Genomic DNA, 10,036 nt, shown 5'->3' on the forward strand with positions numbered 1-10,036 from the left:
GTAACAGATACAATCTGTTATTGCTGCCTACGCAAAGGTATCTCAACAACAGACCTGAAACCTTCTGGTTGAGAGAGAAGGCTCGTTAGAGCACCCACGTCAAAGCTGTTGATGTTGTAGCGCCGCATAACATCTGGTCGCTCCAAATTGTATCTGCTACATTCCAATACATGCTGGACATCATCCATCGTATCGCAAATATCGCAATTGGCAGAACTAGCACAAAATATTTGATATACGTAAAGATTTTCAAAGAACACGCGGTACAAAATTGTCTATATAGACATGACGTCATAATTATTTAGAATTCGACGTTACACCTGTCATGGCGGATCGCTAGACAGTTTTTGCAGTTTCATTTATTAAAAATAAATACCCATTTCACTTCGAATATAAATAAAAATACGTTTTTTTTTGTAACTGCCATCATGCCAAATATGGGATTGTTATCCAGGTGTTTTAGTTATTTATATACTCTTTGTAATTGTCGAATCATTTACTTTTTATTTAAATAATATAGATGAAATGTATCTGTATGATAAAGTTGAGTATGATAAAGCAAAAATCTGCAGTCTTCTGGCAGTCAACTCAAAAATATGTTCTTGAAGTTATACTTCTTTAGCGGCGTTAGGAAAAAAATCATTGGAGTGAAATTATACTAAGTAACGAAATGCACATGATTACGCAATTTTAACAGGACGAAGATAGTTGCGAAACAGAGTGAGAGGGGAATAAATCGTCCGCCAGCTCACTTTTTACGATGCGCGCGCACACCGTCACAAAAAACCGGCAACCTGAAGTTAGCTAAAAGTTTTGACAGTGTACACTTCAATTGTCAAAGTCTGTGGACTCATTCCGGTGATTTAATTGATTCAATTGTACAAAAATATCAAATTTTAATGTTCAGTGAAACTTGTTGGGCTTATAATGAGATAACTATAATGCTTTATAATAAAACTTTCAATAAATTAAATACTTTTTTGCTATTGTCAGTGTCTTTTTCTCTACAAACGTAAAATATGGCGTAAGATACATTTTTTATCTTGTTACGCCAAAGAAGTATAACTTCTAACGTGTGTACATAAGTACACACACTTTTTTTAAACACCTACTTATTCGTTCGCTGACTAAAATAACATAACTTTTTTTAACATAACTTTTGGATAGTTGTTGTTGTATGTTTGACTGCAAGGAAATGTACTTGGCCAATTTTGATGCAGTATTTTATTGCACATGGTCTCAGAGCATATTCTTTGATACGTTTGAAGGCTTGAAGTCAGCTGGTGCTATTAAAACAAAGTTTACATTATAGGTTCCAAAAATAATTATTAATGTCTGAAAATTAAAAAAAAAATGGATTGATGCCCAAATATTTATTACGCAAAGAAATCGATATAAAAGCGTAAACTTAAAGTATTATCACGGAGTTTTTTCCGGAAGGTTTGAAGTAGTTAATTTTACATTCTCACCCTCCCTTTCTCTCTCTCACTAGAGCAGCAGAAAGCTATTTTGCGTATAGCTTCTAAGTGACTTTTTTAGCCGTATTAACCTTAACACAAATGTTATGTTCATGGATTTATTCATTCATCGTCGTTATTTAAGAAACATCCAAAAAGGTACTATTTCTAGGCGATCCCATGTCCTTCGTGACTTTATTCATTGCTTGCCTAAGTTTTTTTTCCACTACAAGTTAGACCTTAACTGCAATCTCACCTGGTGGTAAGTGATGATGCAGTCTAATATGGTAGCGGGCTAACCTGTTAGGAAGTATGGTATACCCCTAATTGGTTTCTACGCGACATCGAACCGGGACACTAAATCGCTTAGCGGCCCGTCTTTGTCCGTAAGGTGGTACCTAGCTGCGGCCAAAGCCTACCACCAGACCAGACAAGAGAAAATTCAGTAATTATAAATTGTGCGTAACAAACCTTAACTCCTAAGTCCAAAAGAAATTCTCTTTAGATTATTTATCTCCTATATCCTCCCCTTATCATATATTTTCTTCATATTTCTTACGACAGACTATCGATACTATTTGTTGGAATAACCGCTACCTTTCGTTTGGTAAGGCTAAGTTTATAATACTTTCTAATATTATAAATGCGAAAGTGTTTGTTATTCGCTTGTCATTCTTTCACGCCCTTACCGTCCAAACAATCAACTCGATTTTGGGCATAGAGTTAGTAACATAGGCAAATTTTTATCCCATTAAAGAAAGTGTTCCTACGGGCTTTATAAAAATCCAAATTCCCTACGTACAGTTAAGAACGTCAAAGTCAGTCCAGAACCTTTCTGAGAAGTTCCTCTTAGCATCAGAAGTATTTAAATTAAAATCTCCGCCATGTTCGCTGTATAAATGAAAACCGAAATATTAGCTCACATGTTTTAGAGCGTGAGCTAATAGTTTTTGAGTAAACCACTGCCATAGTTTTCACTGAAAGAAATCACATACAACCAAGTGACTCCTGTAACACGTAGGTAGGTACTATGCGCGTGTCGGTCTTTATCTGAGTAGGGTTGTCAAAAGTAAACACTTAAAGTGTTTTGAATTAGTGTGTATAGTTAAATAAATATGCTTCTTTTGATATATTTTTACAGGGTGATTCGTTATTAAATATTGTCATATCGTCGGCATATCGTCTGCGAAAGGTGCAAAAGTCATTTGTGGAATTGAGTATACGCTTTTATAATATGGTTCCTAAGGTAATTTTGGACCTACCAATGCATAAGTTTAAAGAATGTGTAAAAACACATTTATTACAGCGAGGTTATTATACAATTGATGAATTTCTTAACGACAAGGTTGCTTGCAAGCATCCGGCTCCGCTTTCATCTCTCACAAGATAGAAAAATGAATTTTAAAATGTGAAATCTAAATTGTTGATATTGGAAAAGAGCAACTGCTGAGTTTTTTGCCGGCTTCTTCTCGGTAGAATCTGCCTTCCAAACCGGTGGTAGAGTTACTACACACAGACAGCATTGACGTTTCAAAAGTGCTTATATTAGGCCTACTTGAAATAAATGAATTTTGAATTTAAATATACTTATGCACCCTTCCACGTAATTCATAATTCACTTGGTAAATATAATATGAACAATAAACTTTCATCTAAATTCTTACTCGCGAACCAGGCATTAAAAGTATTAAATTATTAACGTGCAAAAATTCAGGCCTAATAAAGGTACTTTTGAAACGTCAAGTTTTGTAGTGACTCTACCCCCGGTTCGGAAGGCAGATTCTACCAAGAAGAAGCTCTCATGAAACTCAGCAGTGGCTCGTTTTAAACATCATTCCAGATTCCAGATGAAAGCGGAGCGGAGCGGCCTGCTTCTAAGCAACCATGTCATTAATAAATTCATAAATTCAATAGTGTAGAAACCTCGATGTATTTAATTTGTTTCGATATATTTTTTAAACCTATACCTATAAATCGGTATCATACTATAAATGCATATACTCAGCATCACAAAGGTTTTATGCGCTATTCTTAGACTATACTAATAATTTATGTCGGTGACAATTTTTTTGTTTTACAAAGATTACAGCAACACTGCGTGAAAGAAGGACAAACGAACACTTTTACAATTTTAATATTAGTGAATATTGTAATTTCACACTACTGGTACTAAGCAAGAAGTTAGTTTACTGATGCCCGTTTTCACTAATTCCGAAGGTTCTGCTTAAATAAGTAACGCTTTATCTAAGGAGTGGCCTACGCATACATCAATCGCTCACCAATATTTATCACCTAAGAGTTTTTTTTTTGGAGATCGGCGTCGCGATTTAAACCTTACAGACAGATTCTTAAGGAATGTCAAAACCATAGACAACTGTTAATATTATAAAATAGGATGAATTCTGCCTGCTATGGAACCATGGGTTTTTCATTTTAAGATTATATTTAACTCAATCCACGTGGTGTCTTTGCCCGTGCCTTTCTGAACAAACTATGTTACCAATTATTTTAAGCATCTTTGTAATGTAAATAAAGAAGTTTTACACTTACCGCATGCCATTTGTTAAGATTGTATAATCATTATAATTACCATTTTATTCACGAACATGTAAGAACAAAGTAAAATAAATTTTGCTTGTTATTATTCTATTGTTTTTTTTATCTACCTTTGCTTACTACTTACAGGCCCAACAGGTAACCGTGCTAGAAGTAGGTATACCGCAATATCGGTGGGATGATGATATCAAAAACGTGGCTGGACCAAACTGGATGCTGAAAGCAAAGAACAGGCAGTCTCTGGAGGAGGCCTTGACCTTGAAAAAGGGTTCTTCATAACGCAGTTTTGTTATTCAATTATTGTAACTATTATTTTTTTCACGTTATATACTTGAAATTAAGGATAAATATGAAATTATGTAAATGTATGAAGAAATATAAGGCTTTTTTTTATTACTACTTAACTTTTAGCTCTACTATTAGTAGAGCTTGTCCGGGGAAGTAATACCACCATGCTTATTTCTGCCGCTAAGCAGCATTATCACAATGCTGTGTGTCTTAAGACAGTGTTTGACAGACGTGTTTCTTGCATGCCCTGCGAAGTGTTGCTCTGTTTATAATCGATAATTTTTCAGTTACCCTCAGATTGGCTGTCAGCTTGTTCCATCAATTATTATTTAAAAAGAAAAAAAAAACTTTTCTTTCCAAACCGAGGCTAGCTCTATTGTTCGTCTCAGACTGGCTCACAATACCATTTCTGTTTTAAAATTATAAATTTTTATTTAATAAATTGAAAAATTCAAAATTTTATTGATTTCAAGTAGGCCTAATTTATAAGCACTTTTGAAACGTCAAGTCAGTCTGTTTGTAGTGACTCTACTACCGGTTCGGAAGGCAGATTCTACTGAGAAGAGCCGGCAAGAAACTCAGCAGATTGCTCTTTTCCAACATCATTTTATAGTTTAACAATCTTAAGAATTTTTCTGTGAGAGATGAGAGCGAAGTGGCCTGCTTCCAATCAATCGTGTAGTAACCACGATTTTTTAAATGTGTTTTAATATATTGCTTAAACTTAGGTAAAGGTAGATCTAATATTACCTTTGGTATCATGTTATAAAAGCATATACCCATCCCCACAAAGGATTAATGTCCGTTTCTAGTAAGTCGACTGTTTAGATCGACTTTTTGTTTATAATCACTTGTTTTGTTTAATAGAGATTATAAATATATTGCGAGGCTACTGTAAGTATAACTATTTCTTCAAATTTGGCACGAAGGGATTCGCGTGATTTAAGTTTATATATCGATCGCACAGCACTTTTCTGTAGTATAAATATAGTTTCTATATCAGCAGCTCTGCCCCATAACAAGATCCCATATGACATTACACTATGGAAGTATGCAAAATAAACAAGTCTAGCAGTTTCAACATCTGTTAACTGTCTAATTTTTCTGAAAGCATAAGCAGCTGAGCTGAGCTATCCCGCTAGTGTCTCGATATGGACACTCCACTGTAGCTTACAATCCAAGGTAACTCCTAGAAAAACTGCGGAATTCTCCATTTTTAATGATTCTCCATTTATCATTACTTTTTTATCAACTTTCTTTACATTTGGTAACTAAATTGTTTTCTTTGCGTTCAAAACTAAGTTATTAGCAGTAAACCAATGAGATACATGCGACATAGCACGGCTTACATCGTCAGAATTGTCTTTACTTCTGTCAGTCTTGAAAATTAAAGATGTATCATCTGCAAACAGTACAATGTCACAAGTGTTACTGAAATGGTGTGGGAGATCATTTACATACACCAAAAATAGAAAAGGACCAAAAATTTTGCCTTGTGGGACACCCATTAAGGTGATGCACCCTGAGACTTTATGTCTTATATGCATATGCATATGCATATAAGACATGCATATGCATCCTTTTGTGTTCTATCACTAAGATAAGAGGCAATCAAATTAAGTGCAACATTTTTGATGCCGTAGTGGCTTAGTTTAAGTAATAAATTAAAGAGCCTCCGTATATCGCTGGTGAACGAACTACCAACCTGGTGGTCACCGAAATTAAAGTATACATGGGTAATCCAGCTCAGTTATACATTAAATGTTAATATTGGATAGAAGCAGGCGTTACTTTGCGGAAATCCATGATATATCATGAAAATTAAGCCTAATTTGCTATACTCCGCGAAAAGCAGGAGAATCTGTATGGTTAATTTATAATTTCTTTAATCCTTATACTCCACACCAAACAGATCTTCGGCAATGGGGTAGGGCAGCGGGGTAGGGGTAGAAAAGGTATAAAATGCGACACATTTGGCTGATTTTTCACTTACTAATTATTAAAGACATACATCTCCTGAGGATGCTCCGGTTTTGGAGCGAAACGTGCGTAGAGGGTACATTAGTCTATGTAATGTTATGTGGTAGGTATAACTATATCTAGTGACCATTTAAAAATTAGAATTGTAATAACCCTTTTTACAATATATATTTTTTATTGTAGAATACTATTTTTATGTTCATGTTTCTCACACAAAATTTTGCAGTTGTGGAGTCTAGAAAGCAGGGTAATTACCCACTGCGCCAATCAATCGTCCCTTTAAAGGCTATCCTCGCCTAAAATGTTATATTGGCATTTTTTCCCTTAGAATAGCTGGCCAGAATTATTTATAACATCATACAGCTTAGACAAGTCGAAGACAAGAGCCAAAAAACAAAAAAATATAATCTTATAAGCTTGCAATTATGCACCTAACGCATTAGCGTTTCTACCGAGTATACTTCGGAGCCAATAACTCTTTAAATATCGCTTTTTCAATTTTTTTTATAAGAGCCACTTTTACAAAAGACTAGTAAAACTCTTGGATAGAAACGCTACTACGACACGCTCCAACACTGGAGCATCCTCAGATTACAAATTTAACCTGGCTAAGTTTGTTGTGGGCTCTTCTTAGACCAGGGCACGTTTGGAACCCTCCTAGCTTTAGTTGTAAGTTTACGAATGCAGTTATCACCATCACTAACATTAGTGTAACATTTTAAATTTATAAACGCTTCATAAGTGCCTGTAATAAGGTCTTCATGAATAAACTATTTTTAAATTTGAATTTGAATAATGAAAATTTGGTTAGCTTAACATTTATAGTACGAGTATATCATAAAATTCCACAAAGCATTACGCCTGCTTCAATATATATATATTAAATAAAAAATGTTTTCTTTTGCTTAAAATAAAACACAACACATCATTTAAAATTATTTATTGCATTATGTACAATAGAAACTAATATAATAAATTACAAAGTTTTTATAATGCGTTAAAATTTGTGTGTACTTATTGATCACAGGTTTTCAATGATTTATATTATGCATTGTTATTGCTTATGGTCACCAAAGTTTTGCCAGTTGTGAGTTGGCAAAGTTTGGATCCAAAAACGCCTTCTTTATACATTAATGTAAGCAAGCGGTTCAGCTACTGTTACGTGATAAATATAAAAAATTATGCTTTCACGGCAAACTGGTGCCGCTACGCGATTAAGCGTTCCGGTACTATGTCGCGTAGAAATCGATTAGGGTTTTTATACAACGTGTAACAGAATTACGAAATATTACTGAAGGATGCATTATTTATTTCATAAGGAATCACCCTGTAAAAATATTAAATCAAAAGAAGCATATTTATTTTTCCATTAAAATTCAAAACATTCTAAGTATTATTTATGGCAACCCTATTGAAGATAAAAGACCGCCACGCGCATAGTGCATACGCTACGTGACGCTTACCTAATAAAGTGACAGGAGTCACATGATTTTGATTTTGCATGCGATGTAGGGCTGTATATGGTTTCATTCAGTAAAACTATGGCAGTGGTTTACTCAAAACTATTAGGTTTTCGGTTTCACAGATAAGTTTCAGATAGAGTACATAATGTACCTCTAAAGCCTGTGAAGTATTATTTCGGTTTTCATTTACACATTGTATATCTACCATACCCTAACGCTAACCACATTGTATATCTACCATACCCTAACGCTAACCACATTGTATATCTACCATACCGTAACGGGCTAACCCATGGTTAGCCCGTTACCATCTTACACTGCATCATAACTTAACAGCTGGAGAGATTACAATTAAGGGCTAAAATGTAGAGGAAAAAAATAATTATAATAATTTAATTAAAGCGTTAAAATATTAACAAAAAACCGCACAAACAATAACGAAATAAAAAAACCTAGCTATTTAAAAATAAATCACACTCACTCATGCTAACAGAAAAAGTTATAAAAGTGTTACCGTCCTTTTCTCACTACACTTCTTTCTATTTATTTTATTTACAATTTGTTTACAAGCATATTATTAGCACTGATACTAGACCAATGGTAATATTTATAAAAACTTTTGACGTATTAATTTTTCAGCTTAACACTAAATATTTTTTTTAACGTGTTATCTCAATAAACTATAAACGGAATAGCACTGTATTGCAGAGAATGGGTAAGGTTCCAGAGGTGCTCTTAACAATTAAAAGAAGAAAGTTAGAATATTTATTTATCTAACCAGGTTGCTTCTTTAATCGATTTTAAATGACAATGTGAGATGGTGATGACAAAAAAAATAACAACTGGCTAAAATTGTTGTGGGCTTCTTCTTAGACCAGGGCGCGTTTGGAACCCTCGTAGCTTTAGTTTTAAGTTGACGAATTTATTAAACTATAATTACAACATTTCAGTATACTTGTAATAATTACAGAATACTTAACGGAATTATGTTATATTAACGATGCAGAACAACCAAAAAAATTATGTGAGGTGAAAAAAAATCATCCATTCTGTATAACATATACAGGATGTTGTAGTTAAACAAAGCAATAACTTTTAACAACCCGGTTTTTAAAGTTTAAAATCAAAACGTTAAAGTATATGTGGTGTACAATGTACGATCTCATTCGTTCATTCACAAAAAACTACAAAGCTTAATTCTAAATATCACAACATTTATTATGTACATGTTTTTATTATGCCTCGTTTTACATAATTATGTATATACCAATTTCGGTAGAACCTTTTGGTATCAACCTTACTATATCCAAACTGTAACAAAATCTTAAAATAAGTGCATTTTAAATTATTAATAAAAAAAAGGAATCAAATATACAGGTATGCTCTATTTTGCTTTAACTTGTCATTTTCATTACTTTTTAGTGCAAAATATGCTTTAAAAATTGAATTTTAAGTTTATGAATGTATGCTTTTATTATTTTTAAATACTTTCACAACGATCTTTACACTAAAAAGTAATTGAAAGATTATTTACATAATAAGACGTAAGAATATATTAAGTTCAGGTATTATATTAGAAAAGACATCCCACGTTTTAAACTTATACTGTCCGAAACCAAATAGTAAAAAAGCGACCGGTTTTATCTCTCCCCATTTAAGCCTGTACTTTAGTTTGCCCCGTCTAGACCCTTGACTATTCTCTAAGATACACAATTCTCTAAATTCTAAATTAAACATCATGTAGCAAACATTTGCGCTAACTTTCAAGGTTAAAATGTCAAACCCTTTTAAGTTTAAGCGGCAACCTCTCGTTTTTAGTGATAAATAACAATTAGTAAAGCACGCTCGAACCAAAATCACTAGTAAATGATGAAATTACGTATATTTAGCTTTCAAGGTCAAACCCTCTTTCAATCGAAACTTCTTACAAAAGTTTGGACTGAATGCTATTATAGGCGTAAAAAAGTAATAGGCCCGTTTTGATATTTGTCATCGCGACGTTACTAGTTATGGAACCATAAGACTCGGTACTCGATACTCACGATAAATCAATTCAAGTTTGTATCAGTACTTGATTTATATGATTATGTATTGTAAAGTGTTCGTTCGTTCAAAGTATTCCTTTAACTTCACAACCGATTCGCGTGACTGGCTGTTGATTATACGTCCACTTTTCAACATGTTGAAACAGAGTTCGTACTATATAACAACAAACACAAAAATCGAGTCAAAACACTATGTTTTAATCAATGTCCAAAGTAGAAGAGCCAAAGTTAACGTAATAGTAAACAG

Source organism: Pararge aegeria, chromosome 16 (assembly GCF_905163445.1).
Source record: "Pararge aegeria chromosome 16, ilParAegt1.1, whole genome shotgun sequence".
NCBI lineage: Eukaryota > Metazoa > Arthropoda > Insecta > Lepidoptera > Nymphalidae > Pararge > Pararge aegeria.